The sequence below is a fragment of the Protobothrops mucrosquamatus genome, unplaced genomic scaffold (assembly GCF_001527695.2).
Source record: "Protobothrops mucrosquamatus isolate PMUCROS unplaced genomic scaffold, P.Mucros_1.0 scaffold155, whole genome shotgun sequence".
Lineage (NCBI taxonomy): Eukaryota > Metazoa > Chordata > Lepidosauria > Squamata > Viperidae > Protobothrops > Protobothrops mucrosquamatus.
In genome coordinates, this window is record NW_015386519.1 from 338,904 (window position 1) to 353,013 (window position 14,110).

Sequence of the window (14,110 nt, forward strand, 5' to 3'; positions counted from 1 at the left end):
GTAACTGTAACAGTCACTAAACAAGTCAGTTGCTAAATGAAGACTGCCTGTATATAGTTTTTTTTGTTTCCTACTGTATCCTTCATTAGACGCATTCCATGAGAACAAACTCTCATCCCTATGCCCTCCATCTCCTAGTTGTTATATAACATTTAAAATTTTTAATTGTTTCTATATATTGTTACTGTCTGTAAGTCTTATCGGTGAGAGGGGCAGCATATATATAAATAGTATAAATAAATAACAACATTATCTCTTTTCCAATATAGCACACTCTTCCCTTCCCCCTTAAAAAAAACAACTAACTCCAATTCTCCATTTTTGTATCCTTTGTAGAAGGGGAGGTCATCAAATTTGCAGATGACAGTAAGCTGGCAGGAATAGCCAACACCCCAGAAGACAAGCTCTGGATCCAAAAAGATCTTAACAGACTTGAACAATGGGCCCTATCCAACAAAATGAAATTTAATGTGGAGAAAAACAAGGTTTTACACTTAGGCAGGAAAAACCAAAGGTACAGTAACTATCAGAGGGACCTTGGAGCCCTAGTGGACGATCACTTAAACATGAGCAGCAGTTTGCGGCAACAGCCAAAAAAGCTAATACAATCCTTGGTTGTATATGTGACATGTTAGTGCCGCTTTGTAAAGCCTTAGTAAGGCCACACCTGGAATACTGCTTCCAGTTTTGGTCACCACATTACAGAAAAAGATGTTAAGACTTTCGGAAAAAGTGCAAAGAAGCACTAAGCAACTAAGATGATTAAAGGCCTGGAGACAAAAACATGAAGAAAGATTGCAGGATTTGGGTTTGGCTAGTCTAAAAAAAAGAAGGATGAGGGGTGATACCAGAATTCCAGTATTGGAGAGGCTGCTACAAAGAGGAGTGGGTCAACTTATTTTCCAAAGCACCAGAGGGCAGGACAAGAAACAATGGATGGAAACTAATCAAGTAGAAAAGCAACCTGGAATTAGGGAGAAACTTCCTGACAGTGAGAACAATTAACCAATGAGAACAATTAACCAGGTCTATTCTAATTCTGATTTAAATTATAGTCCCAGAGCAATATATAGTCCCGTTCACCGCCCTGAGTCCCGTAAGGGAGATAGGGCGGTATATAAATTCAATAAATAATAATAATAAATAATAATAATAATAATAATGTACAGTATTTATAATTCCAGAGCAATAAAACACAAGTACAAAAGTACAAGTAAAAAAACTTAAAATACAGAAACCAAATCTAAAAAAAGAAGAGGCTTATCAACTGGCTTCTATAAGCCACAGTTTAGCTAGAAGCTTGTATTTTGACTGTGCTAAAGTTAAGTACTGAAGATTCATCTATCTCCTGTTTGCCCAGCTTGAAGATATATTACTAACCCCGTGACAACATAACTGCATGTTATTCCTAATTCGCCCCAACCCACTCACCTTGAGGTAGTGTTTTAAGTTGGAAGAAGTAACTCTGCTGCCGGTGTTCTTGTGAGAAAGACCAAGACGGCAAGGACCCTTCCTTTTCCTCCCCACATTGACTGCCACCCACAGCAAGAGGAGGGAGCAATGGGGAACTGGGTGTCTTCTCGCTCTGGACAACCTGGGAGCAAGATGGCTCCTTTTGTGCCAGTTCTATGACCCAACGTGTGCAGTTGGAAAACTGACAGCCCAGGTCCCACAGGACTGATACCTCTTATAAGTAGTACCAAACGAGACACTGTCCCTTTTGCCCAGGGCTTTCAATGTGGATGGAACCTCTAATTCTTCTCTGACCCAGCATACTTTTCTGCCAATTCCTATACAGGATAACAGCATTTAGACTGCTGTGGGAATAGCCCTGAATATGAAGACTTTTGCATGCAAAATTGTACTACTGCAGCACCACAGCACAGTTAATTTATTTTATAGAAATAAAGAGTTGGAAGACATTTTGGCCTTCATCTAGTCCAGACATGTGCACAGGCATTTTTGAACAAACATTTCCAGCAGCTGCAGTCACCTAATATATGACCATTGTTGGAGATGTTGGGACTAACCACATCCAGGGGACCAAAGATTTCCTATCGTTGATCTACTTCAATTCTTTAATTAATGCAAAAAAACCCCAACCCCACAATGCAGAATAAAGCTATATTTCTAAAAGGTACTACTTCCACAGAAGAAGGGACACCCCCATAATTTCTGAGATGGTCTTTTGCACAGTACTGCCCTCTGGAGAACATAACTTTCCTAATAGATTAAAAACTCCTCCCGATGGTTGAATGGAGGCACTTGAAATAGAAGGTAAATGTGTGCCAATTAGTATATATAAGTGGTTCTGCTTCTCCCCGTGCAACCTTGAAAAACCTGCTTCCTCTTCTCACAAGTAAAAAATGTGATTCAAATAGTAACTTATTGCTTTATCTATTGTAATCATCTCTCTGACATTTTTCTTTTATACTCAATTCCCTTCATTTCCCCTCAGAACTACAGCCAAAGCTATTCACCTTTCCTATCATTCCAATCTTATGGCACTTGCTATGATTCATCTAAAATGGCTTCCCATCCTATTTGGAATTCTTCCACCACCAATCCTTCCCTTTATCAGTCTAGTCACTCTGGGCATTTGATGAAGTGAGCTGCAACTCACCAAAGCTTATGCCTTTTAAGATGTTAATCAGAAAAGTGCTACAAAGCACCTTCTGAGACTCAGGGCTGTACTCTAATGGTAATCTACTCACATCAACCTTCATGAGAATTCAAACATTGTCATTTAGTTATGTTACAGTCTCATGAATAAACACCCATTGAAAGCAATGGCCATGACAAATTCTGGTAACTTTTTTTTTTAAATTATCCCACATTTTTTTAATGTGCTTTCTTCAACAATTGCAACCAGGAATTCTGACTGCTGCCTACAGCTTTTAAGTGGGTGGAGTAATTGATTCATGATAATCAGAGACAAGGCAAGACAAGATTTTGAGGACAACTGCCTGTATAAATAGGTAATATTAAGTTGGGCAGTATTGTAAGCCACCTAGAATCACCTCTTGGTGAGATGGGCGGCATATACGTTTAATAAATAAATAAATCTGGATGGGGGTCAAGATGGCAGCCACAACTGCAGGAACAAAACCCTGTGTTTTTTCACATGCATCATATATGAAATGAATTAAAATCATTAGTATCGTTGAGCGAATACTGTTTTCTAGAGAATATGAGAGGTAAGAAGGTAAGAACACCAACAATCCTATGAACTTTTAATGTGTGACAAATCACAGAATGGAAGTATTATCCATCCTGAGCATATCCAAAGTGGGGGAAAAATGAACTCTGCTATCAAGAAGAAGCACCACCTGGAAAGAAAACAGTACCAGTGCCAGATTGGTGGAAAAGCCTGATGAGGAAAGTTCCCATTGCTCCTTTAAGAGAAATGAGCCTGCATTTTTTAAGGAATGACAACTAATTTTAAGCAATATTTTTAAGGAGGCTTATAAAGAATTGGAAAATGTTTAATCAAGTGGTTGAGAACAAATCATGCCTTCCCTTTGAAACTATAATCTGGAATAATTTATTCAATAAAAAAATATAATCAAATATTTCTTTGACCAAGCCTATTGTTAGCTGGATGGGCTAAAAATGTTTGGGTTGGTTTTTTTTGACATGCAGGGGTTAAGTTGCTTTAATGGTGAAAAACTTTGCACTAAATTACTTTTTTCAGAGAAAACTAGATTGGGTAGATAAATATCTGTGTAATATTACATGCTCTCGGGATTGTTGAGGAGTATACATGGTATACTGACCTCAGGACATAGATTCCTGATTTCACTGAGTATTTCTTCTCAGTATGCAAGGCTTGGGCTCCCTCTGTTTTACTGCTTCCATCATAAACTACTGAATATACTCAGTCCTTTTGTCTTCTGTCTTAATCAGAACCTGCTCCTCCTGTTCTTAAATCCCATGAAGACTTTGTTTTGTTCACTGCAGTTAAAAGTCCTATTAATAGTCTTTAGTTTTTAGTATATCATACTGGTCAATTCTGGGCAGCTCACAATAATAAAACCAAGAAACCATAACAACAAAAACCTGGCACCTTAGCTAACTTTGGATGCCTCCAACAAACCATTCATGGGCTTCAATCTCACAGCTTGCCCTACCTGGGAGAAGAGCCAGCTCTTTATGGCCTTCCAGAAAAGATAAAAGAGTGGGGGGGGGGCCCTGCAGAATCTAGAGTGGAGGGGGTGCTCCCCAGGGCATGGACTACTATGAAAAAGCCACATTTTCAGGATTCCAATAGATGGCAAGATTTAAGGGAAGAGGCCTACTCAATCTGACCTAGTGGGATGGGCAACGTGTCCTCAGGACCAGATGGTCCTGCAAATAACCTAGCCCAGACATGTCAAACACAAGGCCCGGGGGCCGGATGCGGCCCGCAAAGTGGTTTCATGTGGCCCGCGAAGCCATCCTGGAAACAGTGAGGGAACGGCCCCCGCTGCCTTGGCTCTGGCCCAGGCCAGCCGGGAGCCAATATACAATTTTGTGGTGGCCATCTATGCTGAAATGCATTCAGTCTGGAAACAAGGCCATCTGGAAACAGCGAGGAACCAGCCCCTGCCACGTCGGCCCCGCCCCCTGGGTGCATGCTGGGGAGGTGTCACCCTTTGTGAGGAATGAAGAAATGCACCATCGCCTGGAAGTGGCCAGCAAATGGCCCTCACCTACTTCACATATCCGGCTTGATGTAGAGCGGGCCACGTCCACCCAGTAGGCCACACCCACTCCATCCACACCCACCCAGTAGGCCACACCCACCCTGGCTACACCCCCCCGCCCCCCCGAGGGCAACCGCAATGCTGATGCGGCCCTCAATGAAATTGAGTTTGACACCCCTGACCTAGCCCATGCCCAGTGGAACATTTCAAGTTGATGGCCAGCATCTTGAATTGCATCCATTAAGAAACTGGGACCTACTGCAGCTTGCAAAACAGCAGTGTAATGAAGACAAACTAAGAGACACTACAGGCTGCACATACTGCTGCATTCTCTACTTGCTGTTGTAAGTTCCAGGTGGTTTTTTTCCCATTTGTTTTATTCCCACATTTAGTATTTTTTATAAATAACTCAAGGCAGCAAACAACCTAATACTTTTTCCTCTTCCTATTTTTTCCACAATGACAATCCTGTGAGGTGAGTTTGGCTGAGAGAGAATGACTGACCTAAGGACACTCAGCTGGCTTTCATGCCTAAGGCAGGACAAGAACTCATGGTCTCCTGCTTCCTAACCTGGTGCCTTAACCACTAGACCCAACTGGTTCTCCATGTAGAGCACATTTCAATAGCCCAACTGGGAACTGTCAAAGTCAAAAATGTAGGTCTTTCCCAAACTACAGATAATGTAACCTTTGAAACAGATTCCATAACTTAGTAGTACCACACATACTCCTTGAATGCATAACATCACTGATTGAGATATTTAGTAAACCCAGTTCAAGGGATTACTCAGAAGACCACCCCATTCTGTATTTTTAAATAGGATTCATATTTATATTGTCATTTATATCAAGAGTTACTCACAAAATGGAAACATTATCTGTCTTGAGCATACCCAAACCCTAACCTTTTGGGTTCGGTGCGTTAAAAATTCAAAAAATGCCTAACTTGACTCCACTGGTATATCACACATATACACATCCCAAACAATAGAAACAAGTCTCTGCCCCCCCCCACACACACACAAACAAGGCCACTCAGAACAACAACACTAAGTAGCAGCACTGAGGCTGGGCCTGAAGTTGAGGCCTCGGCCTGGACATCAGCTCAAGCACTCAAAATGGCCAGTGTTCCCCAAGGTACCTGACCCTTGGAGAACAGAGAAATTGCCTCTGCAGCCAAGTACTTCCCAGGATTTGCTGTGTTCTGCTTACCTTCAGATAGGGCTCTTTCTGTTGACAGGCCCCTGTGGCTTACCCGAGGCTGCTCTGGGTCACACAAGGCCTCTGTTCTTGAAACAGCTTTGGAGAATGCTCTTCCACAGTCTCTGCAGCACTGAAAACCATGCCCTGTTCTGGTGTCATTTTTGGAGACTCTGCAGTCTGTGTGAGAGCACAGCCCTCTTGTACGGCCTCCGCAACCTCTGAAAATCACATGTGAATGAGGCATGCTTTCAAGACTACTTATTGTGTGTTGGTGGACACTGGCGTGTCACCCAAAATGTGGTGTTTCACCTTTGACATGCGTGTCATAGGCTTGTCATCACTGCTTTATGATTAGATAGTTTAGTAGTTTCTCTGAATCTCCTTTTGCAGCATTGTAGTTGAATGTTCTCAGCTGTTAGGCAAAAGAAGAATGATAGAATATCTGAGACAGATCAAAGGAAGCATATTTTTACACAAAACAAAACTCAGTGTAGACTTCAGTGGTGTCACCAGGGAGGATTTCAGGGCAGAACTCCAGTTTTCTGTAGAGCAGATTGAGCAGGAGGGATCCACCAAAAGCAACAAAACTGACTGACCACATTTTAAGTGATACATAAAATTAATCTTTTGAAGTATGTGAAGAAATACACATGGCCATTTAAACAACCTTCATAAGACCATCATAAGACCATTGCCTCTTGAGTGAGACTATTCTAAGGCCATTAGGTCCAACAAATAAAGTGTTAACCACTGGTAGAAGTTGCTGACTGTAAGTTGCAACAATGCCCATGAACTACAGTAACTTTAGAGAGAAATTAAAAAAATTCAAGGAAGTTTACAGTTATCAATACATACCAATCATTAGTTAAGAAATTAAGCATTAAGAAAGTAGGGGTTTTGTTCAGTTCTGTATTTCTAGAGACTGTGATAGAATACAGAAGGATACAGAAAATGGCATACATGGCATACATAGTCTCTGCTAATATCCCAAATGTTCTTCCTTGGATTTCATTCCCACAAAAATATATCACTCATCCTTCTAAAACAATAATATGAAGCATTTTGGGCAAACATTTTTATTCTGCTACATTGCATTGTCTTGATCTGTTCTCTATCTGTACTGAGGTACTGTATACTTTGCTTTACAACTCTATCTACTGTTTTTTTTGTGTGCAGCTTTGACCCTCTTTATTTTCTTTTTAGGAGTGCATATTTTTTTGGAATATGCCTCCACACTGAAAGATGCACTGCTTCAGATGGTTCACACATATTATTGATCTGATATATCTTTCCCATTTCTTGCATATGCTTCATTCTCTGTACATGGATGATTTCCCTGCCTTCATTAAGTGAAAATAAATGACCAAAAGTAAATATTTACTTATGAGTGATCTAATGCTTTGAAAGCAACAGGCTTGCTCATGCTTGAAAGTATTTGATCGTTAACTAGGTGTAGTTTTGCAACCTATTCCATTCTTTCTGCTTGTATTAGTTGAGTGATCCCTGAGTACATTATCAACTACTTTACTTATTCTTGAAGCAAGGAGATAATAATCACTGCATACATGTTATTGGGAAGAAAGGGAAAACACTATTTTAAAGCTGCTTCTGTGGAGTGCTGGAGTTGAAACAAAGACTATGTAATGGGGTGATGTCCTACAAAACTAATTACTAGGGAGTGTTCATCCTGTAGATAGACTAAACCATCTCTTATACAGTACATATTGTACTTACTAAGCCTAATTTCTGTTCTGATATAGTTTGGCCTATCCAGGGAGACTCTGGGAGGAAAATTTTGTGTTCTGCCATCTATGTATCATATTTGTATAGCCATCCATCTCACAAGACAGTGAGTCTTGGCGGCATACACAATTCAAAAAGGTAACCAATAAATACATATAAAAGAATCATTATTTAAAACTATAATACAAGAGAGGATGATGTTAACCATGTAAGGGATCCATAACAAGATCTCCTCGGTCCACTGTGATTTTCAGGCCTGATAGCATAGCAGATTTTGAGTGATTAACGGTATGTTAAAAATTGGTAAGAAAATTAAAAAATACAGTGCTGAAAATAAAGATACAGTACAGTGTTGTTTGGTACGTGTGAGAGAATGAGAAGGATGTCCAGTAGGAGTAGTTGGGGGAAGTCCCAGTGGGACATATCATTCCTTTTTAATAGGTGGTCACAGAATATTCCCTTTTTTGTAGAACTCTCAATATTTTCCCTCCCTCCCTCCCTCCCTCCCTCCCTTCCTTCTTATAGAAAACTCTGGGACAATTTAGTTTATCTTTACAGGACAAAAAATCAAGACATCTTTTAGAAAGTGCTTTATTTCTTTCTTTAATTGATATCTCTGAAATCTGTGTGCTTCCATACTCATACTTTTGGAGAGCTGTAAAAACCTGGCTCTTTATAGAACCTGTGAAACTTAAGATCTTGTTGGGCATCACCATTTTGATTTTTTTTAGTTGGTTTGATTTTAGAAGATACTTAAACACTAAAGAGGAAATACTGAAAAATCCTAATTCTGTTTGTTTTTTTAACTGCCAGTTAAAAAACACAATTTTTAAATTGTGTTAAATATTCATTGTTCTTTCTTGTCAGCTGCCTGGGATCTGAGAGAAGAGACACACACACAAAAAAAAGGAAATTTGTATTTTCAAGTCAATTTTGCCTTCTAGAAATTGCCTGGACAAATCTGTGCAGTTTTCTTGGCAACATTTTCAGAGGTGGCTAGCTAGTTCCTTCTTTCTAAGATGAAAAAAGTGACTGGCCAAAGGCAGGACTAGAACTCAAAGTCTCCTGTTTTTTGCCTAGTGCCTTTACCACTCCTCCAAACTGGGAGAGGCAGTTTTAATTAAATACACAAATGCAGGTTCCGTTGGAACAATTTGTCCCCAAGATTTGGATAATCCTAACTATATTGGCCTTTCATGAGGCTCCTAAGACCTGGTTGTTCCCTGAGGCAATAGGCCAGGTTGTTGAATGAATTCATTTTTAGCAAGTGTTGTAGTTGTATATTGGTTAGCAACTTCAATTGCCAATTTATTCTGTTTTGAGATGGTTCTTTTAATGGTTGTTTTTGATTTGTTAGTATGTTGCCCAGAGTTCCTGTTAAATAGGTATACATACTAGTTAAATATTAAAAAAATAACAATTGATATATTTAAAACAATAATGAAGCATAAACTTCTAGCAAAGTAGCATCTGTGGTGATAGCTACCTGACCAAAAATGTCTGCTAGTGAAAAGATAATTGCGAGGCAGCAAGTTAGACCTTTCTTTTGAGAGAGTTCAAAGCTCTGATGGTGGGAGGACTAAAATTAGAGTATCTGCCAGAGATGTTGGAGATCAAGAGAGACTTCTAAGGGAACTTGTAATATTTCAGATTTCATTACTAGCATTTGAATTAGTACTAAAATCAGACTGGTTACCAACTGTATCGTTTTAATAAGTAGATCTAAATTTATGATATTTTGTCCCAGACAATTATGCAGTACAGATAGTCCTTAACATACAATCACAATAGAGCCCAACATTTCTGTTGCTAAGACTGTTGTTATGTGAGTTTTGCTCCATTTTACTTTCTTGCCACAGCTGTTAAGTGAATTACTTCAGTTGTTAATAACATGATTGTTAAGTGAATCTGGCTTCTCTATTGACTGCTTGTCAGAATGTGGCAAAAGGTGATCACATGACACCGAGATACTGTCGTAAATACCTAGCAGTTGCCAAGTAGTCCAAATTTTGATCATGTGACCATGGGGATGCTGCAATGGACATAAAAGTGAAAAATGATTGTCACTTTTTTCACTGCTATTGTAACGTTGAACGATCACCAAATGAATGGTTGTAAGTTGAATTTGGGTATTTCAAATTTGGGTTTATTTTTATTTATTCATTTTATTTTATTAATTTCTACTGATGCTGTATATTATTCTATATCAGTATGATGAAAATGTTTTTAAAGAAAAAAGTCCAAATGAGGTAATCAGACACTAGTTGCAAGTATTCTCTTAGGGAAAGCAAGATCAGGATGGAAGAGTAAACATAATTGAATTTCTACTTTTAGTTTAGTTTCTGCCAATAGAAGGTTACAGAAAAGAGAGGTAAACACTAGGAATGAACAGAAGACCCAATTCACCACTACAAATGTTTATACAAATGCTCATTTAAAATCATGGTACCATATTCAACAGCATAAACTTCCTAAAATCATAAATAACTAGTGGACATTTTCTCTGTTTCCTGATGCGGATATTTCAAAGGATTCTGGCTGGAGGCTCTTTAAGTTAGCAAAGCCGCGTGTGGTCCTCTCAGTTTATAGGAGAACAAACAAAAGAACATCTTGGAAACTCTTGGCATCTGAACTGTTTACATGGTGTGCACATTATCTCTTAGCTACTACTTGAGATGTCAAAATGGGTTCAAGCCATCCAATATACAAGGTATTAAACTGCCTGATGAAAGTCTTGCTGTTGCTTATTTTTTAGATGCACAATTTTACTCTGTTATCCTTGTATGATGCAATTCCTGGCATATGGATACTTTGTGAAGATTTGTTACTACCTTTGATCTTAACAAACTAAGACTGAAACATGTTTATTCAAATCCTATGTTTTTTTCAGTGCATAATCATGGATTTGGGTGGTTGCTTTTTTAAATCTAGGAAAACTCATTGTAATTAATCTGAGAATCCTAAGAGTTTCAGCAACTCCCCACAGAGACTGCTGTGAGAGGGCCGAGGTAAGGGTCTTCTTAATGAATTGTTCCTAATTCTGAGGATCACTGAGAATTTTAGCAAATAAAAAAGAGGAACTACTAGTTGGCACTTAATTGTGCCTATCTTCTGAAAGAATACAGAGAACTGATGAATCAGATTCTCTCCCCCCTATACCCTGCTCTACCATCACTTTTGTTCCATTGGATTGGAGACTCTCCGAGTGGATGGAGGGATAGTTCCATGCACATGAAGGAGAAAAGAAATGGATATTTCCTCCATTTAGTTAGGATAGGATTTCCCTTTTCTGTGATAGGCAGTCTGATTTCTCCCTCCAGCTCCCATCTAATAATATAGCTTTTTTTGTTTGTATTTAAATGAACACAGTGGAAAGGAATATTATGTCACCTTAGTTTGGAATGTGTATATTAAATGCTGGTTATGAAACTTCATTATACTGGAAGCAGCTATTCATAATGAAAACTCATCTGATTCTATAATTTTCTTATTGGGCAACCTGAATGAGCAAGTAAGGAATAAACATAATGTAGCCAATATAACAGGATCTTGGCAAAAGCATGGAAACAGATTAAACTGCTGTCTGTAAGACTTGAAACACAGACTATTTAAAAAGTTGAATTCACATTTCAATATATAATATTTTTATTAAAATTCATTGAACCATATATCCATTCAAAATATATTGAATGAGCTCTACAATACGATAGCTGCTGCAAGGATATTAAATAGTGTAAATTCAGTAATATTATCTTCACATCGTATCATATCAAATTTTATTTACAGAGTATTATTGTTTTCTAATATTTAGAATGCTTTGGGCTGAGGAAAACATTACAGTATATAAATGAAAATGCCAGCTATAAAATAAAATTATTACAATAACTATAGTGCTTTCCGTTTTGTTCCAATCGTAGCCACTAGATGTCTCCATCAGCTTGAATAAAACAGAAACACAGTATCATGTCAGCTATTTTTCATGCCTGTCTTCAGTACTTAACAGTATATCTGAATTGAAAAGTGGTAACAAGCTCCTTTTTTAATATATATTCTTAGTCTTCCCAGTAGCTAGAATTTCCTGGGAAGATCTATTGTGGATTAGTGCCTCTGACTCCTTGCAGTAACCTTTGTCAGTTTTTCAGTCCAAGCCCCATGCACCTTTATTTTTTCAATCTTAAATTCATTGGTTCATCCAATGCCTTCATTAGACTATTTTTTAAACAAAGGGTTGGCAAAAAAAAACCCCAACAACCTTGCGTGTACATCTATTGTATGTGTTTCTCATAATGTACCAAGGCCCCTACAGAATTAAATTAAAATTTGATCTGTTGCAGTGTATGACTATTGCAAATGTATCCAAAAGGAGATCTGGGAAGATATGCAGCAAGGCAATATCCCCATTTCCTTCTATGGTTTTCTTGAACTGCTGTTAAAAAAAAACCACCATCTCTCATGCTAGAAAACTATCATGCAATGTAATACCCACAAACATTAGAAGCTGAACAAATTATTCAGCTAAGACTCCTGCAGATTGGAGATAAGCTTTCTCCCCTCCAATATGGAAAAAGGGATTGCCCTCCTTCAATGCTGAAGACCAAAGGGATGGCGGTGGGGAAAACTTGACAGTTGAGGGATTATTTGTGAGTTGCATTTAATTTTCTCTTTGCCTGAAAGAAATAGCCCCCCCCCTCTCCAATTCTTATTGTTCCCATCTGGTAGTGACTGTTTCAAGCAATGCATGTTACAACCGTTTAGTTATCAATGGCCATTTATAATGGAGCTGCTTGGGGACTGGATGCATTAGGCCCATTAGCTCAAGAATGATGACTAGGAAGGCATTAGCTCTAAGGATTATCTTCTGCCACCTGATCCCTGTGCATTGGGACACTGGAGATTCTGCATATTTTTACCAGTTCCACGTGACAAAATTTTAAAAGGTTCACAATTCACAATTCTCACTCGTATTTGATATAAGTGTTATTAAAGTAATTGGTGGATGAAAATCACTTTTGTGGTTACTTTAATTGTGGAAAAAGTAATATGAGAATCAGTCTTGAAATGCTTTAATCTTGCTTTGGATTAGACAATTGAGAGTTGGAAAGAAGATAGAAACTTAGAGGAATAAGTCTTTCTTCCAATAGCACCAAAGTGATTCAAATTCAGGCCAATGTCCTGCAAAGTTAGTTGCAGGAGTTAAAAAAAACAACCTCTTAAAAATCATACTTGTTTTACTTGTGTTACCTGCAAAGCCCCATTCAAAAAGTGGGGGAAAAGTCAAGGAATGAATATCCTCAGCATGTAATGACCAATGAGGTATGCTCTTAAACATGTGACTTGTATGATTTCAGGCCATTTTCACACAGCCACAGGCTATACCTGTTATATCTTCAGCACCAGAATTTTTCTTTCAAATTCTCATATGGCTCATTTTATGCTCCTTTTTATGCTCACAGGAGTTCTATGAGATAGGTTGGACTAGAAGAGAGTGATCAGACCAAAGTTCCCTAGTGAGTTTCCATGACTGAAGATAGACTTGAGTCTGGGTCTCACTTCTTTAGTCTCATACTGGAACTACTGTGCCACACAGGCTTTGCAAGCATATTCAGGTAAACTTGATAGACATTAATTTGGGGCTATTTGATTGCAAATCCTCAAAAGCTGTTGATTATATTAGTCTCTTCTGCTTCAACATCTAGTTGTTTTATAGCTCATGGAAGAAAGATTTATGCAGTGCTTTTTTTTGTAAAAAAAAAAAAAAGGGGCCAGAATTCATGCATAGCTCCAATGGACTGGTGGAAGCCTCAAGCATGCTGCATCCAGCTCCAGTTGAAAGCCCTTTACGGAGCAGGAGGGAGGGGGGACCCGCTTTAGGGAGCTTCCAAGATGCAGATCACGTGAGCAACGTCAGCTGACGGATGCCAATGCCATGGCTTTTGAGAGGGTGCTTGTTTGGAGCCGAAATGTCTTCTGCCACCTTGTCCTCCTCCGTCTCTGATGACACAGAGGCTTCCTCCGGAGCCAAAGTGACCAAGATGGCAGCAGCGCTGCTGCTTTGGGAACACACCTGGTCCCTCAAAGAGATTTGCTCCAGAAGTCAGTCCTGATCCCTGGCGGCCAACGCGGGGGGTGAAGACAGGTGGCGGGGTGAGCCCCGTGAACCAAGGCAGAGAAGAGGGTCTGCTTTTAGGGCTGTGGAAGTGTTTCCGGATTGACCTTCGATGCCCCCGATTTCCCCGGGCAGAGCTTTATTCTCACTGGCGGCTTAGAAGGAGCCGGTTCTTCCCTTAAAAAAAAAGATGCTGTGTTCTACGACAAAAAAAGCACTGGATTTATGGATGCTCAGTAATACAAGGGGAAGATATATCTAGATAATCCTCAGATGGTGCAGCCAGATCATGAAGATGGAAAATATGGTGAGACTGAAATGTCCTCACTTCTAAAACAGGATATTTGCTTGACATTTGTTGCTTAAATAAGCA